Below are 3763 nucleotides of genomic sequence, written 5' to 3'. Positions count from 1 at the left end.
TAACAGCTTTTACAGTACCACAAGGATTCTATGAATGGAATGTACTACCTTTTGGATATAAAAAGGCACCAGGAAGATACCAACATTTTATGGATAATTATTTTAACCAATTAGAAAATTGCATAGTATACATAGATGATATATTGTTATATTCACGAACAGAAGATGATCATATAAGATTATTAGAAAAATACATACATATTATAACACACTCAGGAATAAGTTTAAGTAAGAAAAAGGCAGAAACAATGAAAATCCAAATAGAATTTCTAGGAATACAAATAGATAAGAATGGAATAAAAATGCAAAACCACATAGTACAAAAAATAATAAATTCTGAAGAGCAAATAGATACGAAAAAGAAATTACAATCATTTTTAGGATTAGTAAACCAAGTAAGAGAATATATACCTAACTTAGTAGAAAATTTAAAACACTTGCATAAAAAACTGAAGAAAGATGTCGAATATTATTTTGATAAAAAGGATCAGGACCAAATACAAAAATAAAATTATTATGTAAGAAATTACCCAAATTATATTTTCCAGACGAAAATAATTTTTTTTTATACATTGTAGAATCAGATGCAAGTGAAATAAGTTATTGAGGAGTATTAAAATATAAATATGATAAAGAAAAAATAGAACATCATTGTAGATATTATTCAGGAACATTTACAAATCCTGAAATAAAATGAAAAATAAATAGAAAAGAATTATATGCTCTATATAAATGCTTATTAGCTTTTGAACCATACATCGTCTATAACAAGCAATGCCTCAGCTCTGGGAACAGGAAGGAACTGAGCGCCCCGGCGAATAAAGAAACCCTAGAACAAAAATGGAAGCCTAAGCCTTCACATCCGAAACAGAAAAATCATCAGTTGGAGAATCCTTTTTACAGGGTAGGCATGGTGAAGGCAGAATGGAAATAGAAAACAACTAAATGACTTAGTCTTGCCTTCTTCTTCCTTTATGGATGGAGAGAGGCCCCTTTAGCTTCAGGGGGAAATTCCTATGTCTTTCTTTCATCCTCTCTGTCTATGGCCTATGCCAATTGGTCTTATTCGGATGAGTTGCATTTCGTTTTCCTTTTGTTAGTTTATCAGTCAGGGCCAAATCCTTCTCCCTAAAAATTCCTTATTTTCTTTCCTCGGCGAGTGAAGTTTCTGCCCTTGTTGAGTGAGTAAGGCCCGATCGAGCTTATGTGCTTGCCAGGCCTTTCACCATCTGCTTTTCCTCGAGAATGTGAGACTGCTCACCCTCAGTAATCGTATTGTCCGCTCTTTTCATTGATTGTACAGCTTTCTCTAAACAAGGAATTTCTAGGGAGTCCTCCCAGTCGGCTAAAGGCGCAATGGCTTTTGGTTTTGAATCCGGCTAAGGTGTGAGCAAGGGTATCTTCATATAATTATATAACCAGAGCCTATATAGAAAATATTCACAAAATACAAACTTTCTTAAACCAAAATCCCAGATCCAAAAATACAAAAAACCCCAATGAAGACTATATTACCCAAAACCTACAAGGATATAACAAATTAATTGCACAACAAGGAACCAGTGCTAATTTAGTAGGAACTTGCTATCATTATGGATTGCTAAGTACCATATATACCGTAACAGGAGATGAGATATCAACAATTCCAGAGCTACACAAAGCATTTATGCATTATAAACGGATACCCAAAGGCACACTATTTTATATAAAATTTTATTCAGCACCAACCGAGATATTATATGATGAAATCAAACCTATTATACAAGTGATAAAAATTGGACTGACAAGAGAAATGATAATACCAGAAAAAATAGAAAAGCAAGAAGAAATTCAAAAGATAGAGTTACCAGGATTTTACGCAAGCAAAAGAGTTATTGGAATAGCTACAATATTAAATGAATTATCAACCAATTATTTAAGTGGAAATTCAGTATGAAGTTATTATGCCAGAGAACAAACCATGATATATTCAAATTCTAGAGAAACCAGAGAAGCAGATATGGAAGAAATACGTCAGTGGATACTAAGTCTACTAAAATCAGAACAACAACCAACTACAAGAGCTATACGACAGAGTTTTATTTCACCAAAGATAATGGCAAATTATTGCAGAACTATTGGACACAAATATCCAGACCATTAATGCTCAAAATGTTATGGCGAAGATAATGTGATTCCATCTGTCAATCTAGAGTAAAGAAGCCAACAAGATAAAGGAGCAAGATAAAAAGAAGATAAAAGAAGAGAAGTTATCGTCCCATTAACAAAAGTGAAGAAAGACTTTATGTAGAGAAACAGATAGTGGGAAACTTTATGTAAAGTAGTAGGCAACGTGTACATTACTATAGAAGTTAGTGGAACTTTATGTAAAGTAGTAGTAACTATAGTTTGTGTAAAGTAACCATAGTATAGATTAAAGTAAGTATAGTAGAGTTACTTATATTTGTATATATAGCAGAGCCAGAAGGAAACCTAAGGCAAGACTTTCTACACGGAAAGCAAAGCCTCTTGTATACAAAATAATTCTCTCAATAAAAAAACTAAAATTTCAAGTTAAGCTATGGATCAAAACATTGCAGATACTACACAGGTACACATATTCATGATTATGCATAGCTAAATCTATTAATTCTTGAATATCATAGACATGATAGAATAAGTTTATATTAGTTATTATATACTAGAATTATTACCAGCATGTTTTCTAGTTTGCTAACATGAGGAAAAAAGGAAAACTTCCAGACTATGCCATCCTAAAAGTTGAAACCATAGGCATGAGTAGCCGTGTGGGGAGTAAACGGAGTTGAGGCGCTGTTAGGAGGAGAGTACCTTTGAAAGTACGATGTTGGTAGTGACAGGAAAACATTGTTGAAAATAATCTAGTTTATAGTAATCTAATATAAATAATATTCATCAGAACTATGATATAAGGGAATTGTGTTAAAATTATTTTGTCTTATTTATATTAGATTACTATAAACTAGATATGAATTATTTCCGTATATGTTTCACTTATATCTGAGCCTTGTTCTGAGCAGTTTTCATCTATATCAACTTTATCAATTCTTATATCTAGGGTTTCTTTGGTTAGTTTTTCCTTAAATTTTTCTATCTCCATTCTTAATTCTGTTTCTATGTCTTTTTCTTTTTGTTTAGCCGCATATAATTCATTAAGCTTAGTTAATTCTTTTTCTAAGGCAATTATTTTATCATTATTCACTTCTTCGATTTGTTGTATTTCTAATTTTGCTTGCTGTTTTATTGTATCTATTTCGTTTTTCCTATCTATTTCTTCATTTTCTCTAGTTATTCGTACCATTGCAGTTAGACTATCTTCTAATCTTACTGTTTCTTTTTCTATCATTAGATATAGATTTTCACCTATTTTTTTTATACCTTCTTCCTAAATTTGAAAATAATATTTTTATTTTTAATCCTTCTGGATTTTCGTAGGTTTTTTCTTCTATAGCAAATTCTTCTTTATTCATTTTAAATTGTATTTCAATTTATACTCTATTCTCTGTATTTCTAGTTGTAGGTTAAATATTGTTTTTCTTTGAGCTAAGAAAGATTTGTGACATACTCACGCATATATGTTATATTGTAGCCTTTCTTGCTTATGCTTTAATTCTTGTCGTTTTGATATTACTGTTCTATTTAATTCATATCTATGGTTTTTGTATTCCTAGAAATTCTATTTGGGTTTTCATTATTTCTGCCTTTTTCTTACTTAAACTTATTCCTGAGTATGTCACTATATGTA

This window comes from Solanum tuberosum, unplaced genomic scaffold (assembly GCF_000226075.1).
Source record: "Solanum tuberosum cultivar DM 1-3 516 R44 unplaced genomic scaffold, SolTub_3.0 scf00077, whole genome shotgun sequence".
Taxonomy (NCBI): Eukaryota; Viridiplantae; Streptophyta; class Magnoliopsida; order Solanales; family Solanaceae; genus Solanum; species Solanum tuberosum.
This window is presented reverse-complemented; position numbering follows the sequence as displayed.